Raw genomic sequence first — 23977 nt, 5'->3', positions numbered from 1 at the left:
AAAAATAATCATATGACACAAGACAAAGATCCACAAATTTTTGTGAGAAATTGTATCTTGTTATCAAGTGTCTTGACAAGTACTGGCACCTGAGCATCCTATAAAGTTCCTGCCCTTCTAATTCTCTTAAGTAGAAGTCCCCCCATAAGCATCCGAGTAAACCTGAAAATCCCAAAACAGCACACTATTATCCTTCCTGAATATACCTAGGTATTAGCAATGCTGCTGTTGGGTCTTAAATTAACTAATCTTTATTACAGAAAACCATTCTAGTTATGTCTTTCTTAATACTTTTCCTTTAACAAAAATGAGTGGAATTATTGATGCTTTCCATTGCGGTTTAGGCAGTTTGGTTATATATAAAGAGGGAGTTGATACAAACTGGTTGGTTTTACTCCATACTTTGCATAAAACTGCATTTCAAGATTGGAAAGGAATGCAGACATTTCAAAACCCACAGATGTCTTATCAATTTTTTTGGTTTATATTCACTTCTAATGAGGATTTGTAACACCTTGGCATTAATTATAGAGGAGGTGCACCGTTTACATATATTCTGCTCAATTTAATATTGAACCCTAGAGAAAACCAATTCTGAGTTCAAAAACCAGATGACAGTTCCACTAAACTTAACAGGATTGCAAGAAATTTATTTGAGAACAGAAGTTATCAACTAGATTTTAACCAAATTTAAATTGGAAGTATTGCATTAATTATAGAAATTAATTTTGCTATGTTTATCTGCATTACAAATTACTACCTGCACTTCAAAATTCACTTTAATATTGATAATAACCATTCAGAAACCCTTAATCCACTGGAAAAATAACAATGCTATTTCTGAAATGAAACAAAACCAAGTGTGAGGAATAAAACGTAGATGATTGCTAATTGTAGTACACCTTTTAGGCTCCTGTGAGAGTGGTACATAGACAGGGTTTCAGTTTTGAGCATGAGTAATCCTATTGATTCATATAGAAGTATTCATATTCTTAAGATTTAGTATATACTTCCATAGATTGCTGAAAACCGAACAGCAAAGCTCTTAAGTGGAAAAGCAGCATCCTCACTTCTAAGAAAGCAATGTAGTCAGATGGATATAATAAACCCTGTTGTCTTTTATTTGTTTGTGTACATGAATACAGTGAAAACAAACCTTAAGAATCTAAACAGTCTCCTGAACATATTTCAGTTTTTATTTAGCTGTTTTTTCACTCCCTGTAACAAATTTTCCAGGTATTTCAATTCAAAATATATATAAAATATACTCAGATATATAGCTAATATCAATTTAAAATATATATATCAAATTTAGAAAAACAAGTGTCAGAATAGGTACAACTGGCTGCAGAAAAAGAATTGAAACATTACATGTAACGCAAAGAAATTCATCAGAGACCATCTCTTACTGAGGGGTAAAGAAAAGATCACATCCTAAACTGAAGATAGCTATTGGAAAAAGAGAAGCAGAGAGGCTAAAGTGAAATCATTTCATTCCACAGCTGTGAGCTGCTTGTGACTCAGAGACTCTTTGCTGTTTCTAATATAATCCTTTTTGTGCCTCAAGCTCCAGCAGGTCCCTGAGCCTTCACACTGCACTCTCCACTTCCCCACACATGTATGTTCTGCAAGTGTTTGTACAGCAACACAATACCAGCATTAGCCCAATACAAAAACATCCAAGTAGAAAAGTGTTTAAATCTTGTGCTGTATTAAATTAGATGTAACACAAGTAAATGTTTCAGTTAATAAAAAGTCTCTGTAATAACTGTTAATCATTGTGCATTAAGATAACATTTATCATAATAATATTCATTACAATGAATAAGCTGATTTGTTAATAATGCATATGTCACATGCACTTCAACGGGATTCCTTTAGTCGTCAACCCCACAGCCGTTATTTTTAAGTGCTTCCAAAAACACTAATGCGCAATGTTAATCTGAAATCCATACCTCTGTTATTTTCACGAAGCAACCAGCAAGGTTTGTTTAGGAAATTTCATGCCAAGCTTCAGAAGTGTGCTCTCTAACCTTCTTCAACACATAATTCAAGATAAACACTTTCTTCATGACAGACGTTTCAAGAGATGAAGGAGTGGAACAAAGGCAGAGAGTGACACCAAGCACAAGTTCTGCACCATTAAGATGAATGGAATGATTAGCTGGAAAATCCATAATGACACGTGCTGGCTGAAGCAGTTCTGTTTATGTAATTACAGCTTTGTTGCTTAAACTAAAGGAAGCTCTGACAAGACCTTTACCTTAGTAGCCCTCCACCAGCACCTCACCAGTGCTTCAGCACCCCCATCCATCAGTGCCAACCACTGCAATTCACCTGACATCTCATTAAAGGTTTTAAAGCGTCAGCTACCACAGGACAAATGGTTCCTTAGCCAAATCATTATGGGCTAAATACAATCTTTATGCAAAATGTGCCAAGCAGCTTCAGGTATGTTGCCAGCAAGGGCAAAATAGGTCTAGCAACATACTCCCATCCAGCACAGCTGACCCACATCTCTCAATATCCACAGATTGCGAGAAAACGTCTTCTGCCTGCCTTTAAAAAGAGCTGTGTCCAGCCCATCTAAAATACAAAAACTGGGAGTGCAAGTCTTTGTGTGCTTCACTCTAAAAAGAAATACTAAAGCAATTTTGCATGCAAGAAAGCCTGCTGCAGTCCAGCCAGCCTTCTCAGTATGTTTGCAGCAATATTGAAGACCACAATGCAGAGGTGTGCCATGAATTAAAACCTGACCAAGGTTTTTCTTTGAGTAGTGATTTATCATATCCTAACTGACTTAATGGAAAATTACAAGAGGAAAATTATCTATGAGTTAGGCAAAACTGGCTTTCCTGGAATACTAGGATAAAACAAAAACAGCTTGAATTTGTGCATGACTGTTCTGCATTTCTCACCAATAAATCCACTGAAGGCCCCTCAGAAAAACCAAAATATTTCTCTAGCGTTACAAATAGCCTAGTCTAATGTTGGCTGAACACAGATTGCTGAAGGATTTCTGGGTGCAGAATAAAATGGAACTTTCCGTGTTCTTCTTCTAGGCAGGTGAATAATATACTGACAGAGATCTTCTTATGAAACAGAACACCTGGCCCCAAACTAATGGTTACCTCTGTTTCTATTTTAAAGTCACACCATTTCCTTACAGCAAAACTAGCATTTGCTCATGATGAAAGGTAATTTGTGCACTATGTGCTGAAAATTATAGGAATGCTGGAGAAAACTCTTTAAAGCAACATCTCTTGACCTCCGTATTTGTGCAGCTGAATGTGGTGATAAGTTTGCCCCTTCTAGTCCTGAACTTCATGAATCCATAGAAAATGAGGCTCAGATCCAAAATATCCTAAATATTAACATTAATCGAAGTTGCAGTAATCATATGATGCATTTTCAAGTCTGCTTTAAGAAGGCTTTCCAGAGGCGCAGCAAAACTTCTGAACTCTGCAGTCAGTTTGTGGAGATTATATTGTTGTAAAGAATATTGGGTCAGGAAGAGACAGCAAATGCAGACACTCATGCCGAGGCTGGCATATAAACTACTGAAGAGGTAAGGGGATACACAGTACTTCAGCATATGGTTCCTTGAGTAATTCTTTTGCACAACATGGGGAATCCAATACTCACTCATATCACAGATTAGAATACAAACAACTAAAGTATTTCAAACCTCAACTCTCCAAAGCAAGTTTTCCTGAACTCCCATACAGTCTAAGCAGCACCAAAGCTCACCAAGTGCTTTCCTTTGGGTGAGGATGCTGCAGGTGCACAAAAGTCAGCCTTTCTGTAAACTACAACTTCTTTGGTCCAAGGTTTGCAGTGCTTCAGTTGACCTTGACCACTGGCCAGCCTGGACACTAGGCAGAGCATCATCCCAGTCACCCTTAGGATAGCTGTGCTCTGTACATAACTAAGCTGTCCCAAGAAAATTAGGTTTCTCTCAAAATACAGACATAGCAGCTTTCTTTTCAAAGCATAGCTATCCCAGAAAAGTAGTAAGGCTTCCAGAACCTGGCCAAGCTTCCCCTGAAAGCCCAGTTTAGCAGGAAGCAGAAGACTTAGATCCAGTTTGCTTCTCAGCTGGAGGAGGTCCCAAATGTAACTTCTGCTTTCTGACCTACTTGAATTCAGACAGTTGGAGAGTTCGGGTTTCACAAGGTAAAAAGCAAGCAAAAAATACCTTGCTCTGGCTGACTGGTGAGAGAAATCTAGGTCCTGATGCCTAACCTCAAGATTATTTTATTTTTACTGTTTCATAGGAAGTTCAAAAACTGTCACAGCCCTATAACAGGCTTTTAGTTTTCTTTCTTTGAAAAAAAAAATTGTAACACAGATTTAAAATCTTGTATCATACTTCTTTTGAACATTTGTTAGGATTCTGAGCAGGGAAACTTTGGTTGCTATAAAATCTCAACAGTCAGAGAAGGTGATAAATATAGCTTGCAATGTGATTATACTGAAACAGTTTGTTCCAGTCATACAAGACTCTTGACTTGACATTCCAATTAAAAAAAGAAGCAACAGAAAAAATATTTCAGATACATACTTCGGTATTGAAGTCAAGGAAGTATGAAATTTTCTTTTTCTAAGATGAAATAACTGGAACAACTGACATTTTAGCTACACCAGCTACTTATACTTCCTGTAATTTCCCTTTATTTCTAGATTAAATTAGATAAAAACTTCCCAAATGCATGAAAGCTAACTCTTTGTCATTTCAATGACTATATAGTTCCTTGTCTTCATCACTAAGTTCACAGGATTTACTGTGGGTATAAAAGATCATGATCTCTCATCAAGAAAAAATAGTAATTCCTGAAGAGATATTGATAAAGTTTACGTTTATGCATACAAATACCAAACGACTTCTCACAGCAAAATTTTCCATAACTCTCTTAATATTTTTTTCTGACAGGAAAATTTCTTCTACTTTGTTGGTCAGGGTCTTGAAAAACAGGTATTTGGCCTGGTGAACAGTGGGCTGTGCAGTGCAGACTCTGACCGGATCATCTGGACAGCTTAACAAAGCAGGCTACTTTCTCACCATCAAAGTGCATCCCACTGAAAGAGCTATCGATCCTCTGGGACTTGCCCGGAGCACCAGTTGCTCTCCCAGTGTCAAATCCTGCAAAGGAAGGAATGCATTCCCGCTAAGGGGAGCCTGCCAGTGCTGAGTTAGCACTTGCACGAGGACTAAAGCAGCTGGGGAATGGAATCGGCCTTTCAAGAATAAAGAGAAGTTGGCTAAGAGTTCTCCCAGTAAAGGACTGGCATAGATGAAAAAATCTTCTCGCTACGCATAGCAAAGGAAATTACATATTAAAATGCCCATGTGAAATAAAAATAAAAAATAAAAATAAAAATAAAAATCCTGGGAGCAGTACAGCTTTTAGTAGCTTGACTAAATTATTTTGCTCTATTAACAATCAAAACTCAGTTAAAAAGCAAAAAGTAGGTATCAACTACTTAAAATCCATCTATTATTACAAATGCTGAGTTCTCTGACCTCGATTTGGGTGCTGCCAGGTAGGCCAGGCCAGAAACAACATACGATTTCCTTTTCCCAGTTGAAAGGAATCTGAGTTAAGAGTCTGTAAAAAGTGCAGCAGGAAGAATCTCATGCTTGACTGTCTCGAACTTTAGGATGCAGTTTAAATTTGCTGCTGTTACAAAAAGAAAAAAAAAAAAAAGTAGCTGTAAGGCATAAACTCAGTATTCAGTGAATCTGGCCAAGCACACAGCAGTGCCAGGTTCTGTCGTGACAGCACAGCAGTTCCCAGGCCGCTTGTGCAGCAGACTGAGGAAGAGGCTGGCTCGTTAAACTTTCCATTGGGTTACAAACAATCTGCTTTCCAAATCACACGGGTACTCCAAAGGGTGCCATCAATTCAGCTGTGTATTTATTTGCTTTTAATTAGGGGAGTCTCCTGTATACCACTGCTATAAGAACTCAGCAGCAAGAAAGAAAGAAATGCTGGGGCTAATTCCCCTTAGGTTTTGATTACACCATTTGAGAGTGGACATAAAAGACAGCTATCCACTTTTTATATCATTTTGTGCTGATGTAAATGAATGCAAATGTTTCAGATTAAAAATAGAAGGCTTTGGAAGACGCTATAAATATTCTTCTAAGGCATATGATGCTGAGCATTTACTTTCACTCCGGCCCACCCCCACAAATCTATAATTCCCATTCATGAAGATCAAAGGTGATTAAAAGTTTTGAACAAGTTGTTTTCATCATCCTTTGTCCCAACAAACAACTGTAGCCACAGCATATACGTTCATTTCTGCTTCTGAGAGGCAGAGCCCATTACTTGCTGAATTTAGTTACAAAATAACTTTTTCTCTATACATTCTCACCTACCTGATACCACTGGACCACATGTGGTTGGGCTTTGTGTCCTATCTTTCACAATCACCCCTTTAAATAACCAGATAGTGAGAAGACTATGAAGGACATGTGTTTTAACCATTTACTGTAGCAACCGCTGACCTCTTTACCTTGGCGTACTTTATTACCAGAGGTGCAGTACCACCAAATGGCTGGAAAAATCAATTAGAAGAGTGCCAGCAGGTAGACAGTGCCATCAAACACCTGTTTATACCATACCATAGAACACAGCTCAGTGTAAATCACCCTTTGGGAATGTTTAAAATATACTTTTTTACAGAAACTATTCTCTACAAGTCTGGATGAGGCCCTCCAAAATGCCTTAAAAATCTAATAAGGAGCCAGGAATTCTTGTGGTTTCATTCTAGTTCTGCTACTGACTTGTTGTGTGGTCTTGGAAAAGGCCCTTATCCTTTCTCTGGCTTTTATTTCTCGCATGTGGTGATATCAATATGCAGAAGAAACTAAGTCTGTATCATATGTGAAGCTGAGAAAACAAGTTGACATACATAGTAAAAAAAAAAAAAACAAAAACCCCAAACCCTAAACTGTATTCATGATCCTAAACGCCATTTTAAGCACTGAGATTATTGCTTTTTGGCAGATGAAAACATCATTGTGAAAAACATAGGACACAAGTGCAACACCCTATAGCTACTATATATGTTATTCATCTATGCACACTTTTATACCTGGTGGTGTCTTGACATGCACTTTCTTGCCTTTCCCACCCAGAAGTGGATTTACTTGGAGTAGGTGATGCATTGCAGGATGATTTGGTTCATGGCATCTTTTCTATATGCCATCATTGATCTTAATTCCCAATGCCTAGCCCACTCTCCTAAGCACTCTGAACAAGGAATCGCAGGATTTGTTTCATTACCATCATGCTCCCAGGGACAGCAAGGAATTTCTGACTTTATGAAGCCAAGGTTGCAGCATTCACATGGAAAACATAAGTGTGACAACTCTAATTCCTGAGCTCTGCATTTTACTGTAGACAGTACTAATTTCAAATATTAGTCCAAGTTCCACATCAGTTTTTCAATATTAGTAAAACTCAGTACAGCATACTGACATTATGTCTAAGTTTCCCACTCTCAACTATGAAAAAACATGATGTGTTCTGGAGAGCCAGTACAGTAAATGACTTAAAGATTTAAGGACAAGATACATCTACATGCAGTGTACTAATAATTTATGAGACCGCCTTAAAGAGCATAAGTGATGCATTACAAGACCAAGGCTCAGCAGAATGGCTTGTGAACCTCACTGAAGCCTGCCAGATGCTGCTGAGCAAATGGCTCTGGGGTCCTCTCTGAAAGACAGTTCCTGTCCAAATGAGAAGAGCCTTGCAGATCTTCTCCTGGGGAAAAACAGCGTTTTGCCATACTGTCAAATTGTTAGATTTCAAAAAATTTCCCACTTTGTTCCAGGGATGAAATGGAAGCATTTAAAGGGAAAAAAAGAAAACCAGCCCCAAACTGTTGACTAGCTGCACAGCTGGACACTGTGGTGTCAGCCCCAGATGTAACCACAGCCAAAAGGGCTCCTGAATGCTCCAGGTGTCAGTTCTCCTCTATGCAACATAAACCTTTCCAACTGAGGATTTGTTTTGGATTAGTTAGATTAGTTCTTTTGCAATAAAATGTTTGTACCGGCTCCATGAGAACACCTGAACCACTGTGGGAAGTCCGCTACTGGATCTATCAAACAAGAGATTCAGGCAGAAAGTCATGAAAACGACGCAGTGTCATCACAGCATTTAGATACATCTTATATAATAAGGAAGTTATTTGCTAGGTACTCCACTAGAACAATATTGGCACACAGGGTTTGATTTAAAGCATGTCCATTGTGCTGTGAGGAGCCTCTTTAACTGCAAAGATCAGAGATGGTCTCACAGCTTATTAAAATACACCCCAATATGAGCCTAGGACAAAAAGTTCACTTTTTTGTTCCCATTGGAAATTCTTTCATGCATAGTGAATTAGATATTTTTATAGAAATTGTGAAAAACAATAATATCTGGTATGTCATAATTTACCTTAAGGTCCATGAAGCCTAGAATAGAAGTGTAACAAATTTTTAAGGTAGCAAGAATGATGAACAGTATTTCACACTGGCACTACTGCAGAGATCAATTTTATTCTGTCTAGAAAAAACTCCTTTAGTTCCCAGGAAAGCCAACTGGGCAAAGGGACTCATTTTATTATAATTTCCTAATGAATAATAGCATTCACACCTATTATTTGAGAAAATATTAAATGAGAGGATTTCATTACGACTTAGAGGATTTTGCAACCATAGAAACCTCTGCATTAAAGAAATTATGAAGGAAAATGATGTCCGATACTTTTAGGAAAATTTGTCACCAAGCATAAATAATATGCCCAAGAGAGTTCACAGCATCTTTAACAATTAGTTCTCAAGTAGTTTTAGTATTAATAAAATAACTCCATGTATTTAAATATACAGATTTAAATTTTTCCAGACTGGGGGTATGTGCAGAAGGTCTGTTTCTTCTGCAGCTGAAACATCTGTTTGGGAAAGACACAGCAACCTAACACCTGCTGTTCAAAGCAATGCCCTGGAATTTCCTTAGTCTTCTCATTCCTTGTTGCAAAGCTGGAACAGCAGAGAGTACATTTGATTTTGCCTGAGAGGAATAGACTGTAAGGTTCCAGCCCTTTGTATCTTACAAGTATTCTTCAAATATCAGCATCTTCCCTAAACTTATCTGCAAGAAAAGTAGATAAAAATATCACTGTGCACTTGATCACAAGTCACTCTGTGACTTGCTCCAAGGTCTTAGAGGATGAAAAACAGTAGAAAAATTGAAACTGCACCTTCAGCAGGCCTCTCATGACAAAGGAGGTGGTTGTGGCCAACACAAAGAGTAAAACAGGATCTGAGGAATGCTTCATTTATTGCCAAAATTAATGACAGGCATGTATGTCATGAACAGCCTGTATTGCTTTGAAATTTCATGCTTCTAGAAAGTAGGAAAAACAAGAAAGTTTGTTTGTAAAACTATATATGTATGTCTGGGTGCCTCTACTTTCCAAATGTCACATCATTGTCTTTTGCATTATTCAAAGGAACAGAAGAACAATGCAGTAGATTTGGAAGTGCTTTTGTTAAGGGATTTTTTTTCCTTTTAAACAGCAAAATAAGCCTTCTACTTACAAAGGATAAAAACCAGAGGCATCCATTTAAATTATAAGGCTACCTGTGATTACTGTCCAAGTAACAGTCTAAACACATTATTTCTCACATTTAATTTCTGCGTTCAGAAAAAGAGCTGCAACGTACAGCAAATGCAATAGTCACATTAGTGCCATATGAATGCACCACAGCCCAAAGGCTGAAGTTCGATGACACCTTGTAGAGGCTGTAAGATGTGTAAAAATTAATAAAGCCAAGTCTCTGACAAGGCCATTTTATTTTGAGCAAGTGCTTTGGATAAAAAAGGCTCATTTCACCCTCCTTAAAAGTTTACATTGCTACCGAGCTTTTCCAGCATTAAATCTCTGTCTGGAGACACTCCCTGGGATAACTTCTTTCCTTCAGAAATGGCAGAAAGAAAGAGATGGTTACCTCTCCTGCAGAACTGACCTAACCTGATGCATGTGCCACCCCCCCGTGCTCACCCCCCACTTTGTTCTGAGATTTCTGCACACTGACTACCGGCGCTCCTTTCCCCTTGGCTTCCCAAAAGGACGAAGTTAAGTTTCATAAACAGCAAAGTGTGCTAATTCAAACAAAACACAGGACATAAGTTCTTTTTAGGCAGTAAAGTCCTGTCTGCATATTTTAGCTGTTGCATAATTGTTACCTTTAGCTCATAAACTTCAAGGTCAGTTCGAGGTCAAGATTAGGTGTTTAGCACATGAAACTCAGAAATGCTGCTAAAAGCATGCTTTATAAATCACTGTATTTTCTTCTCATTTGGAGTATTTTTGTGTCTAGTTTTTTCTTACTGTCTGGTAGGTTTTCATCTGCCTTTATAAAATGTACATTTACAAAGTGCTTTCAAGCTAAAAGTATAATTTATATACTTCAAATGCAGACTAATGTATTGCTATACTCCAGATTTGGCTATTTCCCCTCTAACATCCACATCAAATGTTACAAGTTTGCTTGCTGAACAGCAGAACCCAGCCACTGAAAAAAGGCACTATTAATTCAGAGCTGGTATCAAGGATCTGAAGGAACCTATGCAAGTTAGAGAACTTCTGATATACATATTATTAAAAATTTCTCTCTCATATTTAAAGCCATGTTAAAGTTTACACTCAAGTGAATTCACTTGAATTTGTATTGATCTCACTCACTTCTAGAAGTATCTGCTATAATATGTTTTCTTCTTTTCAGTGATGAATTTTTACTTTGCTTAGGATAGAAGCACACTGTATAATGTTAAGCATTATAGAAAGATACTTACAAGAATACTATAACAGTGCAAAGGGGTTCCCAAACTTACTTAAGTCTTCACTGACATGAGCCTTCACAAATTGGTAGTTCAGCATGGTTACTGGTTCTGTGCTCTTGCTCTGTGCTCAGCACTCCCTCCTGCTTCCATGCTCTTGATAGGCATCACACAGCAAAAAAAATGTCATTGGTGTCTTTCGATTATATTGCAAAGGACTGCTTTGCACCCAGGGAGGAAAAGTTTGTGACAGTAGCTTTTGCACCACTCAACAACAGAATCCAGCATTTAGAACATGACTCAGGAGCACACAGGAGGAGGGAAAGGGTCATTTACTTAGTGCTCTTTAATTCTTTGTGGTATAGTGAGAGTACATCAGAATTTATGGCTACATAGCACATATATTTTTTCCCAGGAGAAAAGCCTTTCATAACCTGCTCATTTCTGCAGCAATCGGGAGTTAAAAGATCTAAGTCTAGTTCAATGTTCTGTTGTGTTTTTGAAACACAGATTAAAATACTAAACCAACAGAATTTTTAAAAAGCAAGCTTTATTGATGGTCCACAAAATTAGTTACTTGTTCTTGAAAAAAGAGTCATTTATTGTTAATTAAGCATTTTTTTTCATTATTTGATTACATTAAGATTTGGTTTGCAACGCAATAGCCTATGAAGGTCAGTATGGCTAGAGGAGAAATCCTATATCCTGTGACAAATCCAATAACCATCAGGGTATTTGGTTCACAGAAGTAAAGCGTTTATTAAAATATTTTGCTGATTCGCTAGGGTATTGGGAGACATTCTGCTGAGTGCATAGCGTGACATTCCCAGAAGGAGACACGTTTTATAGTGAAGTTGTCAACAAACTTGTTCTTGGGATAAACTGTTGGTACAACAAAGAGTATATGAACAGGTTGTGAGGATTGGGGTGCTAACTACGAAGGGCGGAGAGAACTAGAAAGATGGAACTGCTTTCTCCCCCTCTGCTTCTGCCTATATAGAGAAGGAAAAGGTGAAAGATACGATTTTTTCATAGTTTGCTGGACTGAACAGGAAATATAAACATTCACAAATCGTACTATTTTTAGTTTTTGAAAAGTAAGACAAGCAAGGAAATGTGTTACTGCTGTATTTCAAAGCTGAAACAGATGTGATTTGTGGCAGGAAGGGGAACATCTCCCTCAGCACTATCCAAAGCAGCACACACCCACCAATAAGAGCTGTGCCAGCAGAGCAGGACACACAGTCCCCTCATCATTCAGTGCATATTGCTGCTGCACATTCCCCTCCTTGAAACATCATGGTTAATAGCTATGAACTTCAACATGTCAATTGTCATATATATTTCTGAGTAGCACAAATAGCAGTATGTTTAAAACTGAGACGAAAAAAGTAGGAATAAATACTGTATTAGAAGAGGGGAAAAAAGTAATTTACTCTGCAACTCCATGTGAAAGTTTGCCGTTTCAGTTCTAAGGAAGGCTTCTAGCTCCCTCTAGGGGTTTCTACCTATGTCTTTACAAAACATATTTTTTTAACATAATCTATAGAAACATTTCTCTCTTATATCTGGTAAGAGAGAAGAACTATATGATTCTGAAATAACTACACACACAAATAATACATGTAAACATTTTGAGGAAGAGCTGCTTCTTTTGCCCCTCCATGGAAAAGGTAACAGGTATACTAAGCTCTCTTTTCTTATATCCTAAGTACAAAAATTCAGTGTGCATTTGTTCTTAAATTACCAAGATCTCCTACATGTTTGTGAGAAAATATTTCAAACCAAAGCAATTATGTCCAAATATTCATAATAATAATCTTCTGACAAACTGTGTTGTGAACCATGACTAATTTTTTTTTTCTTAAAGTAAAATCCTCAGTTATATATTTATGCACTTCCTCGCCCTAGGGTTTTTTTTATTACTGTTATTCTGAGTGGTGTTAAAACATCATTACTTACTGAATGTTTCAAAGTAAATTCCAGCCTATTCTTGGGCTTGAAACCTATCAAACAACATCAAATTTATAAAGGACTTTGTTGTAAATCCTACTCTAAAGACTGTTACTTAGGTACATCTCACTGAAGTTTACACACTGCTAGCGCACAAGGAATGAGCTCCCCACCTCAAATTAAACCCAACAAGCAACATCAGAAAAAACATTTAGAAAGAAAAGCAATAAGATTGCTGTTTGTAATCTTTTACAAAACATTTATGCTCTCTACTCATACACTAAACAAGGTAAGAAGGCCCAAAAGTCTGTGTTCCTCTTCCCTCTGCTGGGCTGGTCATCTATGCTTTGCACTGTACAGAATGCAGATAAGACAGGGTGACGATGCATCATTAAAAATAACACTGAAGATGCATTATTAGGATGTTTCTAACAGTTACAGTCAGCTCTTGGAAATGTCTGGCTCACTTCCCTGAAGAGTGAGTGTGTGTGGATCAAGCCCGGCCCATTTGTATGAATCCCTTGTTAGAGCCCATCAGTCAAGGGCTTTTAGCAGGCTTTGTATCAGCAGATGGCTGTGGGACTAAGAGGCACTGACAGCAAAAGTCTAGTACAAAACTGAGCAGAAGCAGCTTCAAACTCAAGCAAGCTAACCCATGCAGGAAGACTACAAGCAGCTCCGGGTACTGGCAATCCTGTCCAAATGCGTTGCCCAAATGTCCATCACTTGCTCAGATCCAACCTAATCAAAAGTCTGGAAGCCTGTCCAGGGAAATGCAGCCTCACTTCTTAAACCACTGAGCAAAGTGAGCCATGAGGCAGCACGGCAACAACAAAGCCATTGCATGTGTGCCTGCTGCACTTAGAGGGATTAGCGGGGGGTCAGGCCCCCATGGCCACACCTGCAAAGCTCAACACTATGACATTAGCTAATATCCTGCATAAATCATATTCCTTCTGCTTTAAAAGCAAATAAATAGCTGTGCATGTGTCCTTTGACCTTCATTGCTGGGAAACCTATGCAGTTTATCTTTTTGGCAATAGACCACGCTCAGCTAAACACTGCTGGCAGAACATCTCTCTACTGTTTTAAGGAGAAATGAAATTCAAAGCAGCTATACCATAAAGATTTTTTTTTTTTTTTAATCCTTAAGAAGTGGCAGGGACTTTAAGAAGTGTGAAATCAGGAAATTTTAAAAAAATATAGTGGAATGTATCTATGGGCTACACAGCTGGAACTACAGTAAGAAATGCCTCATTAGACATTTACAGTATAATATTAAAAAAGTCCAAACCACAGGTCTGATTGAGGAAGCATATAGGCTTTTCATCTTACTTTATAATATAAGGACAGACAATGAATTTTTGCCTGCCACAGCTTCTATACTCTACTTAACATTTAATTTCAACCCAGGCTCAGACCCTAATTACAGGTTCAGCCTATACGAAAACACAGTAAAAACAGTTACTTATTCTTTACCATAAACATGAAAATACCAATATTTGTACAATAATACTATTTTTAATAAATTATTAGAACTGTTACTAGAACTAATACTAGTTACCATACTTTAAAAATGGCAATAGTTTCTTAAATAGCTTTTCTCCTTAGAGGACTTCATTAAGAATTTAAGAAATGCTAATCTTAATGGGGTGAGTATAGGACTAAAACATCATATTGCAATAATCTGGGTTTCTTTAATTCGAATTTTACAACAGATTCTGTAAATCAGTATCTTGTGAACCATGCATCTGGAAAAATAGCTTTTTGGGTGAGGTGGGGGAACACACAATAATTAATCTGATATTTTTCTGTTATTTATATTGTATTGTACTGCAGGGACACAGTGTAGTAGCCCTAGCTAATTGTAGAATCCTTTTAAGACATCTAGGAGATTTTAAACAACTTCAGATATCTAAACCAGGAAGGAACTGGAAAAAAATCCATTAATTTTAATAATCAACTCTATTGATGTGTAATAAACACATAATATGTCTTGATGAAGTGTGTTTCTCACATAGCCAGTACATTTATGGCAAAATAATATCAATATTAGAAAATATGTAATTCATTATATTAAGTAGCAGAATAAAATTATTTAATAATTAGAAATAAAATTAAAAGGTTGCTTTGAAATTTAATTCTAGCTTTTCAAATTGACGAAAAATCTCTATTAAGAAATAAGTGCCATTTATCATTTCTACATAATGATGCTGTAAAAATTAGGTCTTGAATATGCTATATAATTACATAAATGAAAGTGCACCAAGGTGAATGTAACATTACTATAATTAATTTCAAAATCAATGCATTTGACTGCCCATATTAACCAATGAGAATTGAGCTTTCTTATGAAAATACAGCTGTGAAACAAGACTGGAGTGACATATATTCAGGTTTCTTTTGTGCATGGGATTTAATTTCACTTTGAAGTTTAGAAATCCCCACTGTATTCCAGAACGATCCGTGCTTGCTTGCACAATACCTTGGCTTAGAGGAGCAGCAGACAGTGAATGGCTTATAGCAAAGGCCCAGATCCTCTCTGCTAGCAGGACAAAGGAGGAGAACACAAACCTGAGCACGATACAGAATCCTGAGAGATTTGGTATGAAGAGGTAAAATGACGTGTCTGAGATCTTTCTGAACTGCAGCATTCTTGGGAATACAAATGCAACTTTTGGATTTAAACACAAGGCGGTGATGTTTCTGTTTTATTAGATAAATAAAGAGTATATGTAAAATGTGACTTTTCATTACATCAGTAAAACCGACTTCGCTCAGTTAAAATCACTTTAATGTCACGGGCTTTTTTCTTTCTACTTTTCTTTTTTCCTTCTACAAGATTTCCTTTAAATTAGATTGAAAGCAAAGACTTGATACAAAAGTCTGGTTTAGCACAACGAAAAGCACAAGGATAGCTGATAACCTGAAAATCTCAAGCTAGCTTCAGGCATGAGTGGGTTTTAATCAGAATTTGGCAACTGAAATGTATTTGCAGCAGTCTATATGAATCAGTTCAGATGGTAGTTTTACTGATAAAAATGAAAAAAGTGATAGACATGCAAAAGGTTTTCTAAGGCAAAAGATGTGGGATTGACTTCTGGATTTTTCCCAATGCTCTTATATGAAGACAGATCTGACAGAATTCCCTCACCCCAGTTTTATAGAAAGATTTAAAAGTAAAAGGAAAAAAACCCCTGCTGACCTAAAAAAACCCCAAAAAACACCCAAATGAAAAAACCCAACAAAATCCAAAAAAAAACCAAAACACCATCACTATTTCTGGCAGGAATTTCTTGCTAATAACTTAGTTTGCTAAGGCCATTCTCATATAAGCTAAATTTAAGTAACTAATAAACTATCCTAGAAGATTAACAGAAAATCTGAAATGACTTCTCATTCCATAAGTACAAATCAATTTTAATTCAGTACTGTGTAGGTATAAGTTTTTATGAGCTCACTTTGTTCAAGATTATGTTTTTGATGGATATGGCCTTCTGTTTGTTCAGCTGTAGAAAAGAGGAATGCAATCCAGGTTGACAGTGAAAAGGAGTAAAGAAAACTTCATAAACTGAAGATTCTAGAATTATGACACCAGCTTCAGATATAAACTTGAAAGAAAAATTAAGAAGCCATACAACTCCTGAACTGAGATGTAAAGCCAATAAATAATCATCAATATAACAAGAGAACAGAAGGAAGTAAAAAAAAAAACCCCAACACCCACCCTGAAACCTACCAGAAAAAATCTACAGATTGTGTACTACATTTTTTTCATCTTCAGAATTTAATTAGCTCCAAAAGAATATTTCCATCCCTCTCTGCCACACACACATTTGTGCATTGACATAAATATGTATTTGGCAAACAGAATAAGCTTAAACTTTAATAAACAATAACTCCAATGTATTTCACAATTTTTCTAAACAGTAGAGAAACTCATTTGGACTAGTCTGAGAAAGCGGTATCTTCTTCCTGGCCTAACACACAGAAGTACTTCAATAAAGCCTCAGGTATTATTTCAGTTAACACCTCCATCATGTAACCACTCTGACTGGTGGGGACCTGCTGTTTCCTCCGATTCCCAAGGACTCTGCAGGGAGCCTACTACCCAGGGGGCTGAACCCAGAGGAGAGATCGGGGAGCTGCCAGCTGGGGTTTGTTCTGACCATGCCTGGAGCACTAATGATAATACACAGAAAACTAAATTAGAGTTTTATTTGAAATATTCAATCAAACAGCTAAGGCCAGCAGAGGGACCCATAAGGCAGGAACAGCCATGCAGCTCTGCAATTGCAAGAATTTTCTATTCAGAGTGTGGTTTAGGGATGGTTGTAGAGAGTTTTGCGCTGTGTGCCCCCTTCCCAAGGGCTTCCCACAGACTGCAGATCTTTAGGTGCACTGCCCAGTACAGAGAGCTCCTTGTGCTGTTGTTCCTCTCCCTTGCTGCTGCCATTCCTCCTTAACCCAGCCAGCCTGGGAAGCAGGGTGACCAAGGATGGCTGGAGGGTGATCTTGCTGTCCCGTGGCAGTTTTGGCAGCAGGATGAAGGACTGGTGCCACCACAGTCTGGTTGGTAAAAGAGGAGATGTCTGATGGTTGGTCACCTTCCCTAAAATGGCTCCATTCAAACTGCTTTTGAAAGAATAACGATATTTAACTGGTTTTATCTCCATTGATCAGCCCTGGTGCTTCTTACCCACACATAAATGCTGGAGAGCAGCTAGAAAACATCAGAATCACATAGAATCATAGAATATCCTGAGTTGGAAGAGACCCACAAGGATCATCAAGGCCCAACTTTTGGCCCTGCACAGGACAGCCCCAAGAGTCACACCATGTGCCTGAGAGCGTTGTCCAAACACTTCTTGAACTCTGTCAGGCTTGGTGCCATGACCACTTCCCCGGGGAGCCTTTTTCAGTGCCAATCCACCCTCTGGGTGAAAAACCTTTTCCTTATATCCAACCTAAACCTCCCCTGATAGAACTTCAGGCCATTTCCTGGTGTCCTGTCACTGGTCACCACAGAGAAGAAATCAGTGCCTGCTCTTCTGCTTTCCCTTGTGAGGAAGTTGTAGACAGCAGCTTTCTCCTGATGCTTTCACAGTTAAATCCTAGGAAATGAGAAGGCAAGAGCACAGCAGAAAGACTGAATGAGCCTGTCAAGCCAAAGCAGCAACTAATCAGACTAAGCCATTAAAACATTGCAAGAAAGTAAAAGTCCTACCTTAATACTCCTCTATTTTATGGTAACAGTGGACAATAATCTGCAGTTCCAGTCACACGATTAGCCCTGACACCTCACTATGACAAATTCAGTACAAGGCATTAGGTAACATTTGCTGCTTCAGTTCCTAGCTTGTACCACTAAATGTCATAATTTTTTAATCTGTGTCAATACTGACTTCCAACAGCACCCTGCACTGCAATTTATCTGGACACTGAAATTTAAGCAAATAGCCATGCACAAAGTGTTTCAAATAGAGTCTCCAAATGCTAGGCTACCCGGCAGTGAATTCAAAGTTAGTTTGCAGTCTCTGGCCATGCTAGAGAAAATTCTTCAATTTTGTGCAATAGAGAGATGAATGACAAAGAGAGGGCAGCAACAACATACAGGCTACTTTATGATTTTAATCTGTTGCAACTGATTTGTAATTTGCTCTCACCTTGTTACTGTCACAATCATTGCTGGACCTCTATGGTACAGCCCTTAAATAATATTTATCTTAATTTCTTTTTAAAGCAACACTGCCAGTTTGTAAATGAACTTACAGTTTTTTCTGTAATATCTGGGTGGCTGCACTAAATCTCCATAGTGATCCCATGACTAGTATCCATCAGAAATTTCCCATTCTAATGCCATTGTGAGTTCTAGCAACAACTTCTGACCAGATCCTTGCTCAGTGTAAATCAGATAGAGCAAATTTAGATGAGGTATGAGCCATGTGTCTTTGACATAAAACTAAAGAAAGTTCCAGACATCTGCCTCAACAGGATTTTGTTCAAAAAACACTCCTACATACATAGTTATAAATATACAGAAGGTTGTATACATTTATTCTAGAAACATATATTTGATAAAGATGACCTTCTCTGCAAATTGAATTGGTAAAGTTTGTTGGTGGGAACAAGAACCATGGAAATGAAAAAGGAAATTAAAAACAGCATTTTGTTTGATCACAGCTTATGTTCAAGGAAAAGACTACAGCACTGCAAACAAGCTGGAAGGATCTGACTGGCTTTTGTTTGCTTTTTATTTTTTTTTAAATTTGGATATTTAATAAAATGCAGAATTGTGCCATCAGAATGTAAAGCAACTTAAGTATCTGTGGCTGTACTTATACAATTAACATCAACTGCCCACATACATATGGCATGGAAATACCATACAGCCTTTAGTTCCTCAAACACATGAGGCTGAACTGTCTGAGCTTTCTCGCACTACAGAAGGAAAAGGAACTGTCCATATGTGGGGTCGGTTCCAACCAGGAGATGGCAGCAGTAGGCAGAATGATTTCTGAGGTTCCCTCATTTATTTTAGGCATATGCTCTGACGGTCCTGAGGTCAACATTAACAAAAATGTAAAAAAGACTGGAGGGGAGAGGGAAGGGGAGAACCATTTTTCAAGATCACATTTACAGTTACACTGACCTCAAATGTTTGTGGTTTCTGATACTCACTGTAAATTCAACGCTATGAATGGCAATTATAATTAACATGAGAGATGATACACTTATGGTTCCTATGGCAATTCATGAGATAGCAAATGTGGCTGCCGTTTCAGCAGTTGCCTTCATGCCATTTAATGCACAAGGAACTCTTCAAAAATCATTTTCGTTTTAAAGAACAATACATTCTGTCCCTTTTATCCCTCCTCCTCTTTTTTGCTGATAGATACCTCCGAAGTCTAACACAGAACTCTTCAGACTGGTCAAACAGTTCTGGGAGTCCTCAGGGAGCTGTGTCATCTCCCCTCTGGAGTAAGTACTGCAAAACTATTCATCTGGCAGTGTCACCACTACAGATAGGCCTGCTACCACTTTGCTTGGCCATGGTATCAGGGCGGTGGCAAAGGGAACCAGTCTATATTGAAAACCCACCACCTGAAGAGGGTTCTCACCAGTAAAACATTTCTGTCCAATGCTACTTGCACTATTTTCTCAGACTTGTGATTGCATCTAATTTTCTTTTGCAAGAAAACCAAGTATAACTATTAAATGTAAATAAAATGCAAATATTCAGTGAATATTCAATGACATTTTTTAAATTGAAGAGAGGAAAATTAAATATATGGCATACAAATGTATTACAATTAATTCTTAAATAATAATGACAACATCAAAAAGCAGGCAGAAGATCAAGCAAGTGAAAAACTCCAGATACTAATAAAAGACCTTCCTTAGAAGAAGCTATGACATGGATGGAGTCTGTATTAGAAGGTATTTTAGAGATATTATGGGGAAAAAAAGCCCACATTAGAGTATTTGCCACAGATCTATTAAAACAAATTACAAGCAGAGGAAGATGAAGAATTGGATGGCACTCGACCATTGAGATAGCAGAGAAGTCTTTTAAGGGGGATGGTTTTTGTTTGACTTTGTTTTATTTGATATATGAAATTGCAAGTAATACTTACACATACATTGAAAAGTGCCTGAACATAGGAAAAGAGAGAAAGCAAGCTAAGAAAGCTTCTCCAACAAATATTTTCCAAAATTACCAGGAAGACATCAATCACTCTGTCACCATCATATATTTGCTTTTTTTCTCGAAATAGTGCCTACCATTGTGGCAGTGTGCTGCAGTCCCTTGTCTTACCACCGGCTCAAGCAGCCAGAGCACTGCAGGCAAAACCTTCCACAGGTTCCCTGGGGCCAAGCAGGTGAGTCTAAAATGTGTAGTGTAATAACCAGAGAGCATGAGGTCTGATGGTAACTCTCTGTCCTAAAAGTCTAAGAGATTAAATTACTGAATTTAAAAAAAAGACAAAAATTCCCTTGGTATCGACAGCAATAGATTTTGGTGAGCTGATCTAAAAAAGCTGGGGAAATAATTTTCTTTTCAGCAACTTGTAAATACAGACAAGATTTTTCAAATGTAAATATGCTGAAACATACAGTCTCAAAGAAAAGTCTTTTTCTTGATTTATCACTATCATATTATGACTTTATTTTGCAAAGGGATTTAAAAGTTACTGGAGAGAGTTTTCACAAAACCTCAGGGCTTCCTTCTTTCTTTTCTTTTCCATAAATTAGCTCTTTTAAATAAAGCAAGATGAGACATGTTAAGAATTTATCTCCACAGTAGTCATTTCAGAGGGAATCAAAATTTCAATAGAACATGAAAAGCTACTTAAAAAGAGAAAAGTGTTTGTGAATTTTTGCAGCGGGGAGAAAATAAAGACAGTTGTTTAGTTTACCATATAAGAAAAAGAAACCATATCGTTGATTATGGTGGGCTTAAAGTTAAGCAGAAGATACCCTAGTTAGTAAACATGACTTCACTCATTCTTAAGAGGCTTAAAAATGCCATCACCAAATACTTGACTTAGTCAATCAGAATAACTGAAGTAACACATACAACTCATGCTGTAAAAAGGACTAATCCAGAAACTGGCTCTAAACATTCAAAATCAAAGCATCCCACTAGGATGAATATTTCATAGAATCACAGTATTGTTTAGGTTGGAAAAGACCTCTAAGGTCATCCGGTCCAATGGTTAGCCCAGCACTGCCAAGTCCACCATTAAACTATGGTCCTAAGAACCACATCTACACATTTTTCAAATACCTCCAGGAATGGTGACTCCACCACTTCCCTGTCCAGATTACTCCAATGCCTGGCCACCCTTTCAGTGAAGGAATTTTTCCTAAGGTCTCCCTTGAGCCTCCTTTTCTCCAGACTTAACACCCTCAGCTTCCTCAGCCTCTCCTTATTGCCCTTCTCTGGACACTCTCCAGAACCTCAATGTCTATCTTGTACTGAGAGACCCAAAACTGGACACAGAATTTGAGGTGTGGCCTCGCCAGTGCTGAGCACAGGGGAACAATCACTGCCCAGGTGCTGCTGGCCACACCATTGCTGATACAGGCCAAGATGCCATTGGCCTCCTTGGTCACCTGGACATTAAGTCTCACATTTAGATTATCTGTCTAAATGTTGCTTTGAAGGAGGTGGTGGGGGTGGGAAAGAAAATATCTTTTTATAATTTTGGAGATTTTAGATGATAATGAGAAGCCTCAAAAATAATCTCAGTGCTCCAGATTTTTTTTTCAATATCATATCATATCATATCATATCAATACTAATTTAAACCACCATCTGTAGGTTTCTCTCCATTATTTGGTGATTTTGCTGAAGACTGAAGATGCATTAATTCTCAATCAGCCATCTACATGACTACATCCAACAAAATGTAATACCTTTACAGTCAGTGGTGAGGGATTTGGGATAGGCTGCTAATTTCTAGACTAAAACAACATACTTTAAAAAGGGATCAAGAGGCAGAACTTCTTTGACATTCAAAGTAAGAGACGTACCACAGGAAACAAAAATCAAAGAAAATAAGGATGGGAAAGAGAAAGGTGACCAAAGTATGCAGGTGAGTGTAAAAATGTGAGGAATTTCTCCTTAAAAGCTATTACACCCAAAAGCAACAGTCCCCATGTGTGACCAGAGCACTTAGGCAGAATGAGAAAGGCTAGGCCACTTTTATACAACTAAAACCCATAGAATTCCTTAAACAAGAAGAAATATAAACCCCACAATTTTAATTTCTCTCAGATAATGCAGTTATTTGGACTGGCATAGCTTTACAGTATACTGAAACTCTATATTAGATAATATCTGTTCCTCTATGTACTATTTTTTTAGAAAAAAATATGCTTTTGTAAGGGAGTCAGCTGAATCTAGCAGGACCTGTCAGAGAAGAGAGAGACTAGCATGGTTAGTAGCAACAAAACATTGTAGCAAGATGGTTTTGGTCATTTTCAGTGGCACCCATCAGCAAAGGAACAAGTGAGAAAAAATTTAATAAATACATTACAGAACTTTGAAAAAGAGGACATCTGAAAGCTTGCTGTGTTAACTGTCCCTCATCCAAATCTGCACAACGTCATCTGGAAAAAAATCTGGGGGTTTTTCAGGGCCAAAGCAAATCTAGTCTAGAGCTAAAAACCTTTAATAATTTATTCCTGAAATTCCATTTTTATGTTAAAGCTGTGCACCCTGAAATTATTACAGATGCAAAAGGATGAGGGGAAATTTCTATGTGAAACACCACTTCATTGCAATGGCTACTCTGGTCAACAGCTTGGAAGAGCCAAAAGTTACCGCTTCTTAACAGTAGAGCCTGCCCAGCTCTGTGTTGTCACACGGAAATGCAGCTGGCACCCAGCTGCAGTTTGGGTAGTTTGCAACCCTGGATCAGAATGTCCTCACTGCTGAGAGTGGTTTCCAAGTGGACTGTGGTGCAGACAGATCCACCCCTCTAACACAGCGCTTAGCACAGGTCTTTTCACCTACAGGTCACTGTACATGTACAAAATGTAAGCAAGAATTTTAGGCTCCTTACAAGTGAAGCTTGCCTATGACCACAACCAGCAAAGGTGCATCAGTGCCTTCACAAGCACAATACACACACACTCAAATGTTAGTATAACCTAAAAGTCTTTTCATTTCCCAAAACACCAGTGTTTATCCTAGGACTTTAAAAAGCTTCAAAAGCTGGTAAGCTTCAGAAAAAAATGCTAAAAAGTATCCTCAGAGGCAAAAGTTTCTGGGTACTTACAGGCCAAAGCAAGACAATCACCTACTTCACATTTCTGCAAGATAGATTATTTCATTTATAGCATTTAATTTCTTAAGTGGATCTCTCAGAAGACCTGCTTGGAGCAGGTGAAGCACCCTTTTAAACTTGTACATGCATTCTTCATGGCAAATAATAATAATTCATTTGCAAGTCTAAATGGCAGTCTGCACAGAATACATGGCCTTCCTATCTACACTCTGCATATACAGTACATTTTACCGCTAAATGTCCATTTCTGAAACCACGGCCTTTTGAAACATTTCTCAGACTGTAACAGCATACTTCAGCACCACTTTTATTCTTGATGAACAAAATCTGTGCATTGCCCGTTGTAGTTAATCTGTACTCAGCAGGTTTCATTGTTAGAAA

Source organism: Corvus brachyrhynchos, unplaced genomic scaffold (assembly GCF_000691975.1).
Source record: "Corvus brachyrhynchos isolate BGI_N302 unplaced genomic scaffold, ASM69197v1 scaffold142, whole genome shotgun sequence".
NCBI classification, from domain to species: Eukaryota; Metazoa; Chordata; class Aves; order Passeriformes; family Corvidae; genus Corvus; species Corvus brachyrhynchos.
The sequence above is the reverse complement of the archived record's forward strand: the minus strand, read 5'-3'. Positions refer to the sequence as shown.